The sequence below is a fragment of the Chiloscyllium plagiosum genome, unplaced genomic scaffold (assembly GCF_037043375.1).
Source record: "Chiloscyllium plagiosum isolate Xiang-an unplaced genomic scaffold, Cpla_swu_hap1 HiC_scaffold_9, whole genome shotgun sequence".
Classification (NCBI taxonomy): Eukaryota; Metazoa; Chordata; class Chondrichthyes; order Orectolobiformes; family Hemiscylliidae; genus Chiloscyllium; species Chiloscyllium plagiosum.
The window spans coordinates 123,819,869-123,841,071 of record NW_028270147.1 but is presented as its reverse complement, the minus strand read 5'-3'; the positions used below and the strand labels follow the sequence as shown (position 1 = coordinate 123,841,071).

Genomic DNA, 21,203 nt, shown 5'->3' with positions numbered 1-21,203 from the left:
AGTTTCTCTGCCTTCAGGGTCTGACAGAAGGATGTGTGTCGTGTGTGGATTCTGGAGACAGATCACTGAGATATTCCTCACTCCCATCAACACCTGACTTTATTCTGACATCAGTTTCTATTCTTCATTATAAAGTACCCCCACCAGCTTCAGACTGGGCATTTCACACCCAACCCCCATTTCCCCACAATCAAGAACCAAACTTGCCCCATCTCAGGATTGCCCTCTGAATGTGGTGTCAGTGTGCTAATGCTGTTTGAATGAAAGAGCCACAGTGGAATCTGGGACTGAATCCAAGGGGTTTCTGAGCCACCAACAGCCTCCCCGCTGTGTGAGGGTCTGTTTGGATAAGATTTCAGCCCCATTGATTCCCACTGATACTAAAGTCCTCGAGTGAGATTATTGGAGTCACATGTGGACTAAGGAACACAACAGTCAGGTCAATGGGCTGCTCTGGAATCCACCCTGAGCCCTGCATGTCTCTCACTGAGATGGCCCAGGGGTTACAGAATATGACAGCAGAAGGTGGAACCAGTTTATCATTGACTGCCTTCCCCAGCCGTGACTCCCAGACTCCCCAGATTTAACATTCTCAATCTTACTCCAGGGACACACGGGACCAATGCATCGCACTTTAAGACTAAAGAAAACCCAAGTCTAATTTAAGTAATATTTATTTCCCAAAACCTGTGAAATTGTTATTCTGAGTAACAAGATGCTGCTGATCATATTCATCAATGCAGGGTTCCCAGTAGCTCTGGCCATTTCCAAAGCACACACGAGACAGAGACTGAATCTTCTTGATCTTTATTCCTTTTTGCAGATTTACATTGACAGAAAACAGACTTCAATTAACAGCCCAGACAGAGGAAGCTGCACAAATTCACAGCCACAATGGAGCTTGAGGAAAACACTTGTGGAGATTTTCTCAATGACATAAGAATCCTGTCCCTTTAAGTAGTGACAGAAGCTTAAATTCGAACTGGCGGCTGAGCAGGAAGGAGATCTGGTTTACTGAAGCAGAGATTTCAGAGGTTCACATTGCTTTGTACAGCTGACAGTTTTCAGCATCTTCGAGAGGTTTTACTTGGCATCACAAGTCATCACTGTCCCCATAAAACACTCCCAGGACAGGGTCAGCACGGGGTTTCATACAGAGTAAAGCTTCCTTTTGATGATCCCAATGACCTGCCTTAACCCTTGAACCTCAGAAATGTCACCGAGCCAATCCCAAGAAGGAAGAGAGTTGAAATTCAGTGCTGACAATGACCTTTGTCCTGCCAGCTCAGCCCTGTTCTGTTTAAAGTTGTGTCACCTCTGTGGACTGTCTTGAACACTCTACACACACTCTGATCTCCTGATGCTCTTGCTGAGGGGAGAGGGGAGGGTCACGTGGGTGAGGGCACAGGAGAAGCGAGCGTTGGACTCCCAGTCAGACCCAGAGAGGGTCAGCAGGCTGCTGACACTGTAGGTGCTGTCCGAAGCTCGCAGGTAGTTGCTGGTCTGAACCCCGTCCGAAATGACTGCACCGTCCTTCTTCCACTGCACCTCCAGCTCATCGGGATAGAAGTGATTGGCAAGGCACACCAGGGTGGCAGTGCCCTTGGCATTGACCTGCTCTGGGGAGGGGGGCAGCAGGGTCAGCTTGGGCTGAGAATTTTCACGGCCTGAAAGACAAGACAAACAATTTTAATCCCTGCCATTCAAAGGGATTTCAACTCTGAACATTCACTGGCAAAGCAATCCATTTGAACATTTGTATTCAATACCTAACAGACCCCATAAAAGGACAGGGCCTTTTAAAATTGCTTCTTGGGATGTGACTGTCACTGACAGGGCGAGCATTTATTGCCCATTCCTAATTGCCCCTGAGATGGTGATGGTGAAAAAGAAGGGAGAGTTTTGGATCATTCTTTAGGGAATGAATGTGGGCAGCTGGAAGGGCTATCAATGGGGGAGCATTTCAGTGACAGTGATCGGAACTCAGTGAGATTGAGAGGAGGGATGGAAATGGAGAACCATGGAGCAAGTGTAAAAGTTTTCATTTGGGAACAAATCCATTTTACTAAACTGGGCAGGGATTGGGTAAAAGTGGGCTGAAAGACAAAATGCAAGGGTGAAATTTACCAGGACCTGAGGAAAGCAAAGAGCTGACAGGATGAAATGTGTCCAAATGAAGTCAGGGAAATCCCAGTGATGTTTTATAATCACAGAAAGAACAAGAGAATGAAGGAATGTATGAGGCCCATTCGAGAGCAGGAAGGGAACTTGTGTGCAGTGGTGGAAGATGGAGCAATGGTTCCTCATGAAAACTTTTGGTCTGTTTTCACAAAAGAGAGGGACATACATAGCAGTAACTGTAGTTCAGGAGGAGGACTGTGCAATATTGGAACAGCATCTTTCACATCTGAAAGACTCCCAGTTCATCCAATGAAAAGAAAGATCCATGCTGTCCCAAAGACATTTGCGGACCATGTGGGACTTGTTTGAAATGGGGTCACTGTTGTAATGTAGGAAATGTGGAAGCCAGATTGTACACAAGATCCCACAAGCAACAATGAACCAAGGAACATTTTTGAATGATGTTTGTTCAGGAATAAGTATCAGCTTGAATATGATTCAAAGAGAAAGTGGATGGAAAATGAGGAAATGAAAGTTAAAGGAGAAGTGAGGAATACTGGTTAGTGATGGGATTGATTGTTACTCGAAAATAAAAGGAAAGGCACAGAGTATTGTGAATGTCATATTGTACTGAGGAAACTTAAAAGTGCAGGGAAGCTCAATATAAAACAAGCTTAAAGGTTTTGTCTCTTAACACATGACCCATTCAGATTAATGTAGACAAAATGGTACCACATAAACCAAGGGAAATCAAGTTTGCGAGGAGTTTAAACTAATTAAAGAAGGTAGGGACTCAGGAGAAGTTATTAAAGTATCCAGACCAAGCAATAGGATTGAGAGTACGGAAAGGATCAAGAGTCGAACTTGAGGCACCGTAGGGTGGAATGGTGGAGCAGTGGTTAGCACTGCTGTCTCACAGCTCCGGAGACACAGACTCAATTCCAACTGACTGTCTGTGTGGGATTGACACATTCTCCACGTGTCCACTTGGGTTTCCTCCCATTGTCACAAAGAAGTGTAGGTTAGGAGGATTATTCATGGGAATTGTAGGGTGGGTGGGATGCTTTTTGGATGGTCAGTCTGGGCTGAATGGCCTGCTTCCACACTGTAGGGATTCTGTGATTTCTAAAGGAGATAACTATGAGAAGGAGGCAGTCAGTGCATGACTGAGGGTGTTGTACTTAGATGCATCGAGTTTATGAAACAAGGTAAATGAGCCTGTAGCGCAGGGACGTGGCTGCAAAGGGATCAGGGCTGGGAACTAAATATCCAGGGATGCACATCCTATTGAAAGGAAATGCAGGGGGATAGAGGGTCAAGTGTGAAGGAGGAACTGAAGGTAATCCTTGTTAGTCAGGAAATGGTTTTGGGGAGATTGATGGTATCAAAACTTGGTAAGTCCCCAGGGGCCAGCAACTCATCAGAGTATTTAAGAAAGTGGGTGTAGAAATAGTGGACACATTGTTGATCATTTTCCAACATTCTGTCGACTCTGACAGAGTTCCAGTGGACTGGACAGTATCCAATGTAACCCCACTTTTTAATAAAAGGAGGGAGAGTGAAAATGAGGAATTATACATGAGGAAAACGCTGGAGTCAGTTATTAAAGATACAGTTACCGAGCATTTGGAAAGCAGTGACAGGATTGGTCCAAGTCAGCATGGATTTACTGAAGGGAAATCAGGCCTGACACATCTTCTGGAAGGTTTCGAGGATGTGATCAGTAGAGAGTGGACAAGGCTGAATCAGTGGACAACAAAAATTGATGAAAAAGTTCAGCAGGTCTGGCAGCATCTGTGGACAGCAATCGAAGTTAACATTTCAGATTGAGTGACCCTCCCTCAGGACCCAGTGGATGTTGTGTTCTGGACTTTCAAAAGGCTTTTGACAAGGTCCCATACAAGAGATTAGTGAGCAAAATTAAACCTCATGGTATTGGAGGTAATGTATTGACATGGAGAGAGAACTCGTTGGCAGATAGAAAGCAGAGAGTTGGAATAAATGGGTCCCTTTCAGAGTGGCAGGCAGTGATGAGTGGGGTACCGCAGGGTTCAGTGCTGGGACCCCAGCTGTTCACAATATACATAAATGATATGGACAAAGGAATTGAATGCAATCCCTCCAAATTTGCAGATGACACTCAGCTGGGTGGCAATGTGTGCTGTGAGGAGGATGTTAAGAGGCTGCAGAGTGACTTGGACAGGCTGGCTGAATGGACAAATACTTGGCAAAAGCAATATAATTTGGGTAAATGTGAGATTATCCACTTTGGTGGAAAAACAGGAAGTCAGATTATTAGTGAATGGTGAAAGTTTAGGAAAAGGTGAGATGCAATGAGAGTTGGGTGTCATGGTGGAACAGTAACTGAAAGGGGGCATGTAGGTGCAGCAGGCAGTGAGGAAAGCTAATGACATGCTGGCCTTCACAGTGAGAGGATTTGTGTACTGGAGTAAGGATGTCTTGCAGAATTAAGGCCTCAGCTTGAGTATTATGTGCAGGCTTGGTCTCCTCGTCTGAGGAAGGACATTCTTGCTATTGAGGGAGTCCAGCGAAGGTTCTCCAGACTGATTCCCGGGACAGCAGGACTGACATATGAGGAAAGACTGGATCAACTGGGCTTGTACTCACTGGGATTTAGAAGAATGAGAGGAATCTCACAGAAACATATAAAATCCTGATGGGATTTGACAGGCTTGATGCTGGAAGAATGTTCTTGATATTAGGAAAATCCAAAACTAGGGGTCACAGTCGAAGATTAAGGGTTAAGTTATTCCGATGTTGTGAACCTGTGGAATCAAGGGATATGGGGGTGGAGTGGGAATGGGATAATAGATTGTGTAATCAGCCATGATCATATTTAACAGTGGTGCAGACTCAGAGGGCTGAGTGGCCTATTCCTGCAGCTATTTTCTATGTTTCTAATGATGGGTAGAGGTGTGAGGGTGGTGGGGGTGTGTGTGGGAGGAGCAGGGTTACCCTGTCAGGAAGAACTGAAATTACATCAACAGCAAGAGGAAATATGGAGTTGGAAAGCATAGAATCTGTGTGAGTCAACTTCAGGACCCACAAAATAGCAAAGGGCCTGATGGGAATTATGTACAAGTCTCCTCTCAGTAGTCGGGATGTGGGGCAGAAAATAAATCAGGAGATAGAAAACACATGTAAGAAAGGGATTATTACAATAATCATGGGGACTGCAATATGCAGGTGGACTGGAAAAGTCAGGTTGGGAATGGATCTCAAGGAAAGGAATTCATGGAATGTCTGCGAGATGCTTTTTTTTGGAACAGTTTGTGGTAGACCCACTAGGAAACAGGTAATTCTGGATTCGGTGATGTGTAATGAGGCAGCCCTGATTGGGGAGCTGACGGTGAGTGAACCCTGAGGGGGCAGTGACCATAATGTGATACAATTCACCCTGCAGTTCGAGAAGGAGAAGCTGGGAATTATATGAAATAATATCAATGAGCAAGTTCGACAAAGGAGAGCCAATGGACATGATCTGTTTGGGTTTCCAGAAGGCCTTTGACAAGTTGCCACACAGGAGGCTGCTAAATAACATAAGAGCCCATGGGGTTTGGAACCCAGTACTGACGTGGACAGAGAGTGGAAATAAATGGGTCTTTTGCAGGATGGCAGCTGGTGCCTCATGCAGTTCAGCAGGGGGCAGTGTTGGGACCTCAGCTATTCATGTAACAATTAATTATATATTAACGATCTGGGAAAAGGAACTGAGGGCATTGTTCCTAAATTTGCTGATGACACAAAGATGAGGGGAGGGACAGGGAGAGTTGAGGAAGCAGGGAGGCTGCAGAAGGACTGGAAAGGCTCAGAGAGTGGGCAAAGAATTGACAGATAAAGGGACTTAGGAGTCCTCTTTCAGATTTCACTTAAGGTTAATATATAGGTTCAGTTGGCAATTAGGAAGACAAATGCAATGTTAGCATTCATTTCAACTGAGTTAGAATACAAGAGCAGGTTTGTACTGCTGAGGCTGTATGAGACTCTGGCCAGACTGCATTTGGAATATTGTGAACAGTTTTGGGACCTGTATCTAAGGAGGGATGTGCTTGTATTGGGGGAGATCCAGAGGAGGTTTATGAGAATGACTTTGGGAGTGACAGCCTGGTCTGATGAGGAGCGGTTGAGGACCCTGGCTGTGGACTTGATGGAGTTCAGAAGGACGTGGGGAGATCACATTGAAACTTACAGAATACTGAGAGGCCTGGATAGAGTGGGCGGGGATGAGATGTTTCCACCAGTAAGAGAAACATGGACCAGAGGGCACAGCCACAGAATTTAGGGATAATCCATTAGGACTGAGATGAGGAGGAATTTCTTCTGCCAGAGGGTGGTTAATCTGTGGAACTCATGCTGTGGAGGTGAAGGCATTGAGTGTGTTTCGGACGGACATTGATAGGTTCCTGATTGGGAAGGTGATCAAACATAATGGGAAGAAGGCACAGCAGACTTGATGGGGCGAATGGCCTAATTCTGCTCTATTATCATATTGTCTTTTGAACAGACTCTGCCAAACCCTGGAACACTGAAAGGCCAGCTGGAGTTGTTTGTCATCAGAACTTTATCAAGGGATAACCAGGGAGTGGTGAGAGTGTGCACCCTGTTCCATGTGGGAACTTCAGGATGCTTCCCATCTCCTGGAATACCATGAGTTCAGGAAGTGTGATCAGTGACAGCAATTGGAGCTCTGGGTTTCGGAGCTTGAGCAGCAGCTGGTGTCAGTGTGGAGAGTCCGTGAGGCTAAGAGCTCCGTGGAAAGCACGTTTCTAGATGTGGTCACTCTGAAGCTTCAGAGTATGCAGGGAGAGAGGGAATAGGGGAACAGCAGACAGTCCAAAAGGACCAGGCAGCTCGTACAGGAATCCCCTGAGTGCATCCCACTGTCCAACCAGGATTCAGTTTGGAATCCTGATGAGAATGATGGTTCATCTGGGGAGTGCAGCCGGAGTCAAATCCATGGCACCATGGCGACTCAGCTGTACAGGGAGGCACAAGGAAGACTGGAAGAGTGATAGTGAGAGGAGATTCGAGAGTGAGTGCAATCGATAGGTGTTTCTGCAGCTGCAGATGGAATTCCAGGATGGTGTGTTGTCTCCCACCCTGAGGGGAGAGGGGGAACAGGCAGCAGTTGTGGTCTCAGTGACAGAGGGAGAAAAGGGATGTGGTCCTGCAGTCAGAACTTAGGGAGCTCTGGAGGCAATTAGCAACAGGAGCTCAAAATTGTGAATCTCTGGACTACTCCCAGTGACCAATGCAAGTGAGGATAGGAACAGAAGGATAAGGCAGGGTGTATCTGAGGCTGGAAAGGTGATCCAGGAGGGAGCGTTTGAGATTCTTGGGACATTGTGAATGATTTTGTGAGAGATGTGACCTCTATAGACCAGATGGGTTGCTCCTGAACAGAACTGAGCTCCTTGTTGGGTGATTTGCTGGTGTTGTTGGAGAGGGTTTAAATGAACATGGAAGGGGGGCTGTGGGAACCAGGAGGAAATATCAGAGAGGAACACCAAGGAAAACAGAATCATGCAAGAGATAGATACTCTAAAGTAAGGAAGAGTAACTTATTTGGCCGGGTCACAGTGAGGGAGAGAGTAATAATTTCTAAATCCAACTGACTGTGTGCATGTATGGGCCTGCGTGGAGTATGGGGAGTAAGATTGGGGAGTTACAGACGCATATTACCAAGTGGAAATCTGGTGTTGTTGCTCTTACAGATGAGGCTCAAATGAGGACAGGACTGGGTGTTAAATATTCCTGGATACAAGGTGTTCAATAAAGATAGGAAAAGGGGAAGAAGGTGTGGGATTGGTTAAGATCGGTGCAGAACTGGAGAAAGAGGATGTCCCAGAGGGGTCAAGGGCAGAATGGATTTGGTTTGAGATAAGGAACAAAAAAGGTGCAATCAGGTTGTTCAGTGCAGTCTGTCGGTCACCAACTAGAGGGAAGGATGTAGAGGAAGAAATCTGCAAGAAATTCACAGCACACATTTGGGTAACTTTAATTATCAGAATATAGAATGAAATCGGAGCAGTGTGAAGGGCAGAGAGGGGCCAGAGTTGTGAGAGTGTGCTCGGGTGAATTTTCTCCAACCATGTGTTCCCATTCCAATCAGAAAGGAAACTCTGCCAGACCTGGATCTTGGGAATGAGGAGGCCCATGTAGATCAAATATCAATGGGAGGACATTTAGGGAATTGTATCACAAGGATTAGGGAGACAGTGGAAAAGGACAAAGGACAATCCAGAGTAAAGTCATGACCATGGATCATATCCCATGGATCACCTCCAAATGTCTCACTCTTAGAATTTTCATATTTTATTTTAAAACAGAATATGAATGAGTTACCAATCTAATATTTTGCCGCAGTATTTATGGTTAAGAAGGACATCGAAGTGAAGGAAATTCGGGAAATAAATGTTGGTGTCTTGAGAAGAGTCCATATTACAGAAGAAGAGATGCTGTAATCTGTTCTTTAAACTCATAAAGGTAGATAAATCCCCAGGAGCTGATCAGCTCCACCCCAGTACTTTGTGGGAAGCTTGGGAAGAGACTTTGACACCCCTTGGTGAGATGTTTGTATCATCAACAGCCACAGGTGATGTGCTGGAAGACTGGAGCTTGGCTAATTTTGTGCTGATATTTAGGAAGGTCTGCAAGGAATACCCTGGGAATTATAGACCGGTGAGTCTGATAGTGGTAAGTTGTTGGAGGGGATTTTGACAGACAGGATCTAAATGCATTTGGAAGGACAAGGATTGATTAAGGATAGTCCACATGACTTTGTCAGTGGGAAAGCATGTCTCACAAATTTGATTGAGTTTTTTGAAGACATGACCAAGAAGATAGCTGAGGGCAGAGTGGTATACATTATCTACATGGACTTTAGCAAGACCTTTGACAAGGTGCTGCATGGACAACTGGTTAGTAAGTTAGATCAAGTTGGATCCAGGGAAGCTAACTGATACAAAGTTGGCTTAATGGTTGGAGACAGAGAGTGGTGGTAGATAATGGTTTTCAGACTGGAAGCCTGTGACCAGAGATGTGGCAAAAGGATTGGTTCTGGGTTCATCATTGTTTGTCATTTATCGAAACAAATTGAATGAGAATATAGGGGCCATGGTTTGTGAGTTTGCAGATGACACTAACATTGGTAGTTTCATGGACAGTGAAGAAGGCTATTTGAGAGTACATTTACATTACACATTGAGATAATAAGGAGGTGTTACATTTTGGTATAAAAACCAGGCCAGGGCTAACACAGTTAATTGTGGGGCCATGGGGAGTGTTGTCAAACAGGGAGACCAAGGGGTGGAGGCACATAGAGGATTGAAACTGGTGTCACATGGAGACAGGGTGGTGAAGAAAGCATTTGGTACAATTGCTTCTATCGGTCAGAGCATTACGTGTGGGAGTTGTTACGATTCTCCAAGGTATTGATCAGCCCCATTCCCAGTCACCCTGCTATTGGAAGGATGTCATTAAATTGGAAAGGGTGTAAAAAGGATGACAAGGATGTCACCGAGACTGGAGGGTTTGAGTTATAAGGAGAGGCTGGTTAGGCCTGGGCTATTTCCCTTGGAAGGTCAGAGATTGCTGGGTGACATTTTAGAGGTTTATAAAATGATAAGATGACTCACTCAGGTTTATTCCCCAGAGTAAGGGAGTCCAAAACTAAACAGCAGAGGAGGTTTAAAGCAAGAGGGGAAAGATTCAAAAGGGACCTGAGGTGCATCTCGTTCACATAGAGGGTGGTGGGTGTATTGAATGAGCTGCCAGAGGAAGTCGTAGAGGTGAGTATGATAACAACATTTAAAAGGCATTTGAACAGGTACATGGACAGAAACGGAATGGGGGAAATTAGCGAAATGCAAGCAAATGGGACTACGGGAATAGATAAGGGGAATAATTCATGAAGGATGTGAATATTTTGGAGATGGGGTAAAAAAATTCCCATAGAAGGTTCAGGGATGAGCAATGTCAGTTATGAACAAACTTTGGAGAAGTTTGGACTGTCTTCCTTGGAGAAGTGAAGGCTGAGAGGAAATTTTTTTGAGGAATTCAAAATCAGGAGGTGTCTGGCCAGAGGAAATAGGGAAAAAATGTTCCCACTCATGAAAGTATTGAGAAGGAGAGGGCACAGATTTAAAGTAATTAGTGAGAGAATCAAAAGTGAGATGAGGAAAAACATTCTCAGCCAGTGGGTGGTTAAGGTGTGGAATGCACTGCCTGAGAGTGTGGTGGAGGCAGCTTCAATTGAAACATTCCAAAGGGAATGAGACTGTTATTTGAAAAGGAACAATATGCAGGATGACAGGGAGAAGGCAGGAGAATGACACTCAGTGAATTGCTCATTCGGAGAGTCGGTCCAGACAGGATGGACAGAATGGCCTCCTTCTGCATTGTAACAACTCTGTGATTGTGTGATTGAGCAGAGTTAAAGCTGGGGGAGGTGGGAGCTCGGTATCTCACTGTGCTGCTGCTGCTGCTGCTGCTGAGGTCAGTGAGATCAGAGACTGGGACAGGGAGCCAGAGCTCACATCAAACTCTGCCTGTGTCCCACACACTGAGACTGGCAGGAGGCTACTCACTGATTTCACTCCATGCTGCAGGAATGGGACCACAGGATGCAAATGGGCAGAGCTCCTCCAAACGGTGAGTAAAACTAATTGACTTATATCTTGCTGCTTAAAGGGACAATGGAACTAAAGAAATACAGCTGGACACCCTGTTAGACACAGTGCTCCTTCATCAACTATTTCATTCACTGCAGCTTCTCACTAATACCTTCAACAATTCAGCATTTGTGTTTTAGAAAGTGTGTTTCAGTATTGACAGGGTTCATAACGGAGGATTGACGTTTACTTACTCAGTCGGAGCTTGGTTCCTTTCCCGAACGTTAGCCACAGTGAGACCTCCCAGTGCAGAGGGTGAACAAAAATCTTTGCTCTTTGCTTCCCTTTCTCACTCACTCTCACACTCTCCATCTCACTCTCTTTCTCTCTCCCTCATTCATGTGTGTTTCTGTCTCTGTCTCTCTGGGTTGTGTCCAGCTGGGCTCGGGCGGTTTGTCAAATGTATTTTTCAATGTTAAGTTTTGCAGCTGTTCTTCACGTGTGGCGATGGAGTGTAAGAGGGGAACTTGAGGCCTTCAGTAAATGGTGGACACCACAGAGACTGGAGTGTGTAGTGGACAGTGACAATCCAGCATGGGTTAGTTTGTTCATTTACATTTATATGTAACTGGATGTGTCAGTACAGGCAGTGGGACTGTGCCTATTGAGGTTTTTGTACGGCTCTGTAATACTGTGTAGGGGGAGCTGCTTTCCTGCATACAGTAATAGTCAGCGACATCCTCATTCTGAACGTTGCTGATTGTCAGGGTGAAACTGGTCCCTGATCCACTGCCGGTGAATCGATTGGAGACTCCTGTGAATCGATTTGTTGCATAATAGATCAGGAGAGAGGGTTTCTGACCTTCACGCTGCTGGTACCAGCTAACCCACTTGCTAACAGATTGACTGGCCGTACAGGTGATGGTTGCAGTGTGGCCCAGTCCCACTGACAGCACCGGGGGAGACTGGGTCATGGTGATGTCCCCACTGATACCTGGGGGGTCAGAGAGAAACACAGTGAAGTCAGAACTGTCACAGAAAGAGCCTGTCAAATGAGAGATTGTTGGAGACATTGAGCTTTCCTCTGGTTTCAGCATTTTTCCTTCAATCACAAGTCAGTGGAATTGAAGAGAAATGGAGAGCAGCTAAAGATTCAAGGTGGAAGGAGAGAGATTTGTACCTGCGACACAGAATGCCAGGGGCCAGATCAGCTGGATGTGTGAAATCATGGTGTGTGCTCCTGTCCCTGTGCCTGGTTCCTGATAAACTCTCCCTTCACTGGGCTCTGCTTTATAAAGCTGCAGCCTGTGAGAGTCTGACTGGGTGTTCCTCAGTATGTAAATGGCATCAGGCAGAGAGAGCCACGTCAGCCCCTCACACTTCCTCTTCTCTCTCTCTCTCTCTCTTTTTCACTGTCTCAGAGTCATTGATGTGAACAGCACTGAATGAGGCCATTTGACCCATTGTATCTGTGCTGTCAAACAAAGATCTGAAGACACTAATCCCATCCTCCAGCTCTTGGCCCATTACCCTGGAGCCTACAGCAACACAAGGGAATATCTAAACACTGCTCCAATGTCATGAGAGTTTGTGACTCAACCAGCCTTTCAGGCAGTGAGTTCCAGACTCCCACCACCCTCTGGGTGAAAACATTTCTCCTCAAATCCCCTCTCACTCTCCAACTTGACTGGGCCTGGACTCACTCGAGTTCAGAAGGATGAGAGGGAATCTGATTGAAACATATAAAATTCTAACAGGGCTGGGCAGGGAGGAGGTTTCTCCTGGTTGGCGAGTCTGGAACCAGGGGACCCAGTCTCAGGGGGATACAGGATAGACCATTTAGGACTGAGATGAGGAAACATTTCTTCACTCAGAGGGTGGTCAACCTGTAGAATTCTCTACCACTGAATATATTCAAGAAAAGGAGAGAGATAATTGTTTTGTATTTTAACAGCATGAAGGGAATGGGGAGAAAGCAGGAATATGGCTTTGAGAGAGAGGGTCAGCCATGATCATACTGAATGACAGAGCAGACTCAAAGGGCGAAATGGCCTGCTCCAGCTCCGAGTTTCTGTGTGTCCATGTCTGTGTTACCTTCAATCTCTGTCCCTGGTTACTGAGTCCTTTACTCATGTAACAAGTGCCTTCCTACCCACACTATCACTGCCCCAAATAACCTTATACCCCTCTATCAGGTCCCCTCTCAGCCTTCACTGCTCCAAGGAAAACAACCCCAACCTTTCTAATCTTATCTCAAAGCTCACATTCAAGCAGCATTCTGGGAAATCTCCCCGTACCCTCTCAAGTACAATCACATCCTTCCCAGAATGTGGTGACCAGGACCTGTCCTCTTCTCTCTCTCTCTCTCTCTCTTTCTCTATCTCTCTTTCTCTCTCTCTATCTCCCTTTCTGACTCACACCTTACACTTCTTTCTCTCTACCTCTATCTCTCTCCCCCACTGTTAATCTCTTTCATATTCTCTTTCTGTCTCAAAGCCACTCCCTCCAACTCATTCCCAGTTCCTCACTCCGTCTCATAATCTCTATTTCTGCATCTTTCTCTGTCTCCGTCACTCACTCCATCTCTCGCTATAATTGAAAGCATCCAAATGTTATCTGCCCCTCTCTATTCCTCCCTCTCTTTCTCTCCCTCCCTCTCTGCATCCCAATCTATAGTCTCTCTCCCTCCCTCTCTGGCATTCTGTCTCTTACCATACTCATATCTCTCTCTCTCTGTCTCTCTCACACACACACACCCAACCCTACCCTCTCTCTCTTGATTCCCTTCACTCTTGGTATCACACCCATTCTATCTCTTTCTCTCTCTCCATGCCTCTCAGTCACATCTTGTTTCTCTCTCTATCCCTCAACCTCACCATTTCTACCACCCTCTACCTCTCTCTTGGTCCCCTCACATATCTCACACTGTCTTAGATGCTCCTCCCTCTATCCCCGATCTCTCTCTCTCTCTTGCACACGCGCGCGCACACACAAACTCCGTCTCTCTCTGTCTCGCTTCTCTCTCTTTCTGACAGTGTCCTGGGTGGTGACAGTTGAATGCAGGATAAATCTCCCTCTGCTCTGCACCACTAATGGACATTAACCCTTGACCCCAGAAGGATGTATTTTCCTGGAGTAACTCCCCATTTCCCACATTGACCAGGGTTTGGCCTCGCTCAGGAAGACGGACAGATTCTTGTCAAAAGAAAGGCAATTCTGTGCTGTTGATCTATTCTCACTGGGGACTGGTTTGGACACAAACCTCATTCCATGAAGGCCCAGCAGAGAGAGGACATCCTCAGGCCATCAGTGTGAGCTGGAGGGACAGGACAGACTCTGACCCACTGACCCATCCTGTACATTCACAACATGTTCCAATCCCTTTCCCTTTCCCTCCACTTCCATGATGAGTCTCTGAGTCAGGCTGTTTCACTGGGATGAGGGTTGGACTATCACACAGTTACAACAGAAAGGAACTGACCCCACACCCAATAGCGACCAGTAAACATGGGCCTCCTTCCTGCTGGAACCTCCAACAGAGACCAGTAAACATGGATCTCCTTCTAACTGGATCCTCCAACAGAGACCAGTAAACATGGGCCTCCTATTCACTGGAGTTTCCGATGGAGACGAGTAGATGACTGAGTTTTTGAAGAAGTAATCACAGAGATAGATAAAGGTAGAGCAGTACACTCTGTCCACATGGACTTTAGCAAGGCCTTAGACAAGGTTCCCCTGGTAGACTGTTTAGTAAGATTATATCACAGAGGATCCAGGGAGAGCGCGCCAATTGGATAGAAAATTGGCCTAATGGTAGGAGGCAGAGGCTGGTGAAGAGGGTTGTTATTCAGACTGGAGGCCAGTGACCAGCCGTCTGCCACAAGAATCAATCCTGGATCCACTCTTGTTCATCATTTATATGAACAATTTGGATGAGAAAATAGCAGGAACGGTCAGGAAGTTTGTGGCTGACATTAAAATTGTTGGAATCGTGGACAGGGAAGAAGGTTATCCAAGAGTGCAATGTCATCTTCATCAACTGGGCCAGTGGGTCAACAAATCCAGATGGAGTTTAATTTCGATAAATGGAAGGAGTTGCATTTTGGTAAGACAAACCAGGGCAAGAATTACACAATTAATGGTAGAGCCATGGGGAGTGTTGTTGAACAGAGAGACTGAGGGGTACAGGTACATAGTTCCTTGAAAGTGGTGTCACAGGTAGACAGGGTGGTGAAGAAGGTATTTGACATGCTCACCTTCACTGGTCAAAACAGGGAGTACAGGAGCTGGGACATCATGTTACAGCTGTACAAGGCATTGGCAAGGCCACATTTGGACATTATGTACATTTCTGCTCACCCTGCTATAGGAAGGAAGTTATTACACTGGTTTGGGTGAAATAAAGAAAAATTGGAAGGTTTGAATCAGAAGGCAAGGATGGATAGGCTGAGATGTTTTCCAGGGAATGCAGGAGATTGAGGGGTGACCTTAATAATCATGAGGTTTAGATAATCATGAGGGTCATAAATAAGGTGAATAGCTAAAGTCTTTTCCCCAGTGCAGGGGAGTCCAGTACCAGAAGGAATAGGTTTAAGTCGAGAGAGGAAAGAATTAGAAAGGGCCGGAGAGACAACCTTTTCACACAGAGGTTGGTGTGTATGTGTAATGAGCTGCCAGAGGAAATGGTAGAGGCGAGTACAATTACTACATTTCAAGGACGTTTTTACAGGAACATGGATAGGAAGGATTTAGAGAGGATTGGGCCAAGCACAGGCAAATGGGACTAGTTCAGTTTTGGAAACTTGGTCAGCGTGGATGAGTAGAGCTGAAGGGCCTGATGCCATGCTGTAAACCTCTATGACTCTACGATGATGTATACATTGGCCACTTTCCCATAGGACCAGTCAACATGGGCCTCCTTCCCATTGGATTGTCCAGTATCTGAGCTGCAAAACCGACATTGTGTCCACCACATATGTCTCTTATTTCAATCTCAATCACATTGTCTGTCTCTGCACAGAAACCCTAATTTCTGCTTGTCCCACCTCCTAACTCTATGATTCCAATATCCTCTCCCAGCTTCCTGAACCACATTCCATAAATACCAGCTTGTCCGGTATGTAGTGGTCTCTTCCCTGTCTTACCATGTGTTTTTCCAGAATGACCCATGACCTCACTGCCAGCCAATTGCTTCCATGGCCTCCCTCCTCCCTCACTCTGTGTCCTGCTGCAGACTCACATTCCCTCCCTCCCTCCCCCTTCCATCTTCTGTCTCTGGTCTCCTGCCCATTGCTGCTTCCTCCATCCCACTATTGACAGCAGAGCCTTCAGACCCCTACAACGTGCTCTCTGACCTCCAGCCCTTCATCCCTCCCCCTCTTGATGGCTGTGCTATTGAATATACTGTTCACTTCCATCACTTTTGGTTCACTGTTGCTTTGCCATTGATTTGCTGACTTATTCTGGTACATCTAGTCTGGTCTGTTCCCTGAGTTGGTTTAAGAGCGTTTTGCTTGAGAAAACACTCTTCTGTAAACTGGGTTGTCTGTTTCTCCCAGTTTTTGTGTAAAGGTGAGACTAAGTGTGTGTAAGCTCTTATACAACACAGGCAGAAGTCACTGGGCCGGTTGTGACAGTCAAATGAGTCCAATGAGTCCCATTTACCCAGCCCTTCCTGTATAACCCTGCAATTGTTTCCTTTTCAGCTATTTCTCCAAATGCCCTTTTGAAAGTTGCTGTTGAATCCACTTCCACTCACCTTGCAGACAGTCATCATGAACTCGCTGGATAAAAATGTTCCTACCTTCTCTCTTGTTCTTCAGACCCTTTCTGAAATGTGTGCCCTCTGGTTACTGACCCTCCTGCCTGGAGAAACAATTTGTCCTGTATTTACTGCATCCAAACTCTCTAATTGTGAACCCTTCATTGAGTGAGACCTATTTCCAGCACAGGGGGAGAACATTCAGCCTGTCAGGTAAATGCTGTCATTTCATGGAGCAATCCAGTCAGTCCCACCCCCTCCCCTGCTCGACCCCCAGAGCCTTGCAGGTTTATTTCCATCAAGTGCCCATCCAATCTGCCATTGCAATAACTGAGTGTCTTCACATGCCTCACCTGAATGGGCACTAATTTCCAAGTCATTACCAATTGCTGCTAAAAACAAAGTTCTTCCTGACATCCTGTATCTCTTGCCCAACAAAATGTAAGGTATTCTCAATGTGAAGATGGGATTTTGTCTCCACACGGACTGTGCGGTGGACACCCTTACTGATACTGTCATGGACAGACACACCAGCAGCAGGCAGAATGGTGAGGGCGATACTGAGTATGTTTTTCCCTCTTGTTGGTTCCCTCACCACCTGCCCCAGGTCCAGTCGAGCAGCTGAATCAGGTGGAACTTGACCACCTTGCTCAGTAGTGATGCTTCTGAGCAGCTCTTGATGATGGGCTTTGAAGTCCCTTACTCAGGGTATATCCTGCATCCTTCCCACCCTCTGTGCTCCTTCCAAGTGTTGTTCAACATGGAGGAGGACTGACTGCTCAGTTGAGGTTGGAGGGGAGGGCGTTGCGATGTGGTAGTCAGCAGGAGGTTTCCTTCCCCATGTTTGACCTGCTATCATGAGGCTTCATGGATTCCATGGTTAATGGTGAGGACTCCCAGGGCAACTCCCTTCCGACTGTACACACCACTGTGTTGCCTCCCCTACTTGGTCTATCCTGCCAGTTATAAACTGAATGAGGGAACAATTCTGTGTAGGTTTCACAGCTTGGAGACAGAGCTGCTGCTGGATTCTGTTTCTGATCTCCGAGTGCAGGCGTGTGTGTTTGTGACTGACACTTTTTCCATTACTGTGCTGTTTCTGCAAAACAAATCCCAGAACCAGCCTCCTGTGCTGTCAGATTCCAGGGAGTGCAGACAGTTCACAGTTTTCTCCTGTCTCAGTAACAAACATCCAGCTGCTCCGAGCTCCTTCTTTCACTTCCTCTCTTGGTGAAGTTTCAACCTTGCGATCTGACAGTCTTTGCAGTTATTTTTTACACTGGGGCTTTCTGCTGTGGTCAGAATCTCTAATAATAAGTGTCCAATCAGTGACAATCACAGCAGCTAAGAGCAGTCAGGACTGAGGAGCCAGGCTCACTGTGAAACACATTGGGAAGATCAAAACCATCCTCTTCAGATTCTGGTATAAACTCCATCCCTCTCCCTGAGAACTGTCTGCTGCTCAATCAGACTCGTTACATACTTGGCCACATCTATGTAAATGGTCTGAGCTCCATATCACAAAGATCAGCTGCTGAAAATCTCAGCCATGTCTGGAACTCCAAACATGACCATTCCAATGCTGTACTTGCACTCATCACAGTCACAGCCCTCCATAATCTTGAGCTCATTCCAAATTCTGCTGCCCATATCCCAACTTGCACCAAGTCCCATTCCACCAACCCCCTGCACCCCATGTTTACATTGGCTCCTGGCCCAGAAACACTTCAATTTTCAAATTCGTATCCTTGTTCTCAACTCCCTCCCTGTCCTCCACCTTCCCTATCTCTGTGACATCCTCCAAGCCGCCTCACTCAGTGTGGTTAGCAATCTTGGATATATGGCTCTCTAATCCTTTATGCACATCATTGAGAAACATTGAGCATAGTTGAGCACAGATCCCTGGGGACACCACTATTCACATTAGATTAGATTACTTACAGTGTGGAAACAGGCCCTTCGGCCCAACAAATCCACAGCGCCCTGCCAAAGCGCAACCCACCCATACCCCTACCTTTACCCCTTACCTAACACTACGGGCAATTTAGCATGGCCAATTCACCTGACCTGCACATCTTTGGACTGTGGGAGGAAACCGGAGCACCCGGAGGAAACCCCCACAGACATGGGGAGAATGTGCAAACTCCACACAGTCAGTCGCCTGAGGCGGGAATTGAACCCGGGTCTCTGGCGCTGTGAGGCAGTAGTGCTAACCACCGTGCCGCCCACATCTTGCTCATTAGAGGACACGCACATTATCCGTCCTCTCTGACTCCTACCTCCAAACTAATTCCCGACATAAGACAAATACTTTTCACTAATTGGTTTGATGGTAGAAAGCAGAGGTTAATAGTGTAAAGATGCTTGTCAGACTGGACGCCTGTGTCCAGTGGAGTGCCTGAGGGCTAGGTGCTTGGCCCATTACTGTTGGTTATGTGTATCAATGATTTGGATGAGAATCTGTAAGGCATGATTAGTAAGTTTGCAGAAGACATTACAAAAGGTGGTATCATGGAAATTATCAGATATTGCGGCAGGACCTTGATCAGCTGGGGAAGTGGGAAGAGAAATGAAAATTAAATTTATGTAGATTAGTGTGAGGTCTTGAATTTTAGAAAATTAAATCAAGGTCGGGGTTTCTTTGTGCAGGGCTTAAGGAGTGTAGTGGAACAGTGGGATCTTGCAGTTCAGGTACACGGTTCTCTGAAAGTTGAGTCACAGTTAGACAGGGCAGTGAAGAAGGCTTTTGGTGCTCTGGCCATTATCAATCGGGAGTTGAGAAGTTATGTTGTAGTTGTACAGGACATTGGTGAGGCCGAACTTGGACTATTATGTTCAGTTTTGGTCACCTTGTAATAAGAAGGATATTATTCAACTGGAAAAAGTGCAGAAGAAATTTACAAGGATGTTGTCAAGTTTCAATGTCTGAGTTTTTGGGAGAGGTTGGATAAGCTAGGACATTTTTCTAAGAGTGTAGGAGACTGAAGGGGAATCCTTTAGAAGTGTATAAGACCATGAGAGACATGGATAGGGTGAATGCACCCAGTCTTTTTTCCAGGGTTGGGGAATTGAGAGCGATAGGGCAACAGTTTAAGGTCAGAGGGGAAAGAGAAAAAGGGAACCTGAGTGGCTACATTTTTACACAGAGGGTGGTACCCATATGGAGTGAGCTGCGGGTGCATTAACAACATTTAAAAGACATTTGGACAAATACATAGACAGGAAAACATTCGAAGGATATGGGCCAAGTGAAGGGAAATAGGGTTAATGTGGATGGACATTTTGGTCAGCACGGTCCAGTTTGGGCCAAAGGGCCTGTCTCTGTGCTGTAGGACTTGATGACTCTATGACTCTATAATTCCATATGTTTCCATGTTTATGAACAGTCTGTCAAACATAAAAACAAAGGAACTAGGAGCAGGAGGAGGCCATTCAGCCCTTCGAATGGGCTCTGCCATTCAACATGACCATGGCTGATCATCCAACTTAATTCCCTGTTCCCACTTTCTCCCCATAACCTTTAGTCCCTTTAGTCCTAAGAACAATACCTATCTCCTTCATGGAACTATTTAATGTTTTGGTCTCAACTGCTTTCTGTGACAGAATATTCCACTAGCTTCCCAGGCTCTGGCTAAAGAAATGTCTCCTCATCTCAGTCTGAAATGGCCTTTCCCTTTTCTGTAAACTGTAATTCCTGGTTCTGAATTCCCCAGTCATCAGGAACATCCTTCCTGTGTTTTTCCGGTCTTGTCCTGTTAGGACTTTACAGGTTTCAAAGTGATTCCTCTCAATCTTCGAACCTCCAGTGATTATAGTCCTAACCAATCCAGTTTCTCCTCAGATCTAAGTGCTGTCATCCCCGGAATCAGTCTGGTAAACCTTCGCTGCCGTCCCCCCACAGCCAGAACATCCTTCCTCAGATAAGGCAACCAAAACTGCACACAATACAATCATAAAATCGTACAGTATAGAAGAGGCCCTTCAGCCCATTAACTGTGTACCAGCCAAACTACACTAAACCTACACCAGTCCAACTTTCCAACATGAGGCCCATAGTTTGAATGTTATGACATTTCAACTGCTCATCCAAGTACTTTTTAAATTTTGTGAGGCTTCCCAATTCAACTACCCTCCCAGGCTGTGCATTCCAGACCCACACCACCCTCTGGATGAAAAACATCTTGAAACCTCCCATCTTTCAAATTGAATGGAGCCAACTTGTTATTGACCCTCCCACGAAGGAGAACAGCTGCTTTCTCTCCACCCTGTCCATTCCCCTCATAACCTTATACACCTCGATCAGGACCCCCTCCACCTTCTCTGCTCTGAAGAAAACAACCCGAGCTGATCCAATTTCTCTTCATCACTGAGAAATTCCATCCCACGCAACATCCTGGTGATTCCCCTCTGCACCCCATCCAGTACAATCACATCCTTCCTACAGTGTGGTGATCTGAACTGCACACAGTACTCCAGCTGTGGCCTAACCAATGTTCTGCTTAACTGCAACATATCCTCCTGCTTTTATAACCAATACCTGAAATGACAAAGGCAAGTGTCCCATATGCCTTCATAACTGCTCTGTTAACCTGTCTTGCCACATTCAGGAATCAGCTGACAAGTACACAAAGATCGCTCTGTTCATCTGAGCTTCCTCAGTTCAAAGAACAAAGAACAAAGAAAATTAC

General features: G+C 45.9%; 2 long non-coding RNA genes across 2 annotated transcripts in view; one reads left to right on the top strand and one right to left on the bottom strand.

Moving 5' to 3' along the window:
* Positions 1-21,203, top strand: part of LOC148149306 (uncharacterized) — a 191,683-nt gene that overhangs the window by 137,288 nt on the left and 33,192 nt on the right. The gene's annotated exons all lie outside the window — the stretch shown is intronic.
* On the bottom strand, positions 792-11,042 carry LOC148149307 (uncharacterized). The gene is made up of 2 exons (XR_015758090.1): positions 11,009-11,042; positions 792-1,667 (listed from the first exon to the last, which is right to left on the bottom strand). It is a non-coding gene; the product is annotated as an uncharacterized LOC148149307 (long non-coding RNA).